The sequence below is a fragment of the Solanum tuberosum genome, unplaced genomic scaffold (assembly GCF_000226075.1).
Source record: "Solanum tuberosum cultivar DM 1-3 516 R44 unplaced genomic scaffold, SolTub_3.0 scf00382, whole genome shotgun sequence".
In the NCBI taxonomy this organism is placed as follows: Eukaryota; Viridiplantae; Streptophyta; class Magnoliopsida; order Solanales; family Solanaceae; genus Solanum; species Solanum tuberosum.
In genome coordinates this window covers 21,066-21,310 of record NW_006239306.1, presented here as the reverse complement: position 1 = coordinate 21,310, position 245 = coordinate 21,066, and positions in this window count along the sequence as shown.

Here is a 245-nt window from a genome sequence, read left to right as displayed (position 1 = left end):
ATTATATTCTACTATATTATAAAAGAGAGTTTAGGGCCAACTATAATATATAATATTCAAGATTGAGTCCCAATCTTGATTGAATATTATATATTATATACTTGGATTTTTCCATTTGACACATATATATATTTTCTACTCTATTATAAAAGAGAGTTTAGACAACAAAAATAACATATATTGGGTCCATTTTAATTTATTTCTCTTATTTTTTTTGTTTTTATTATATTTAAAAATTGCGTAAA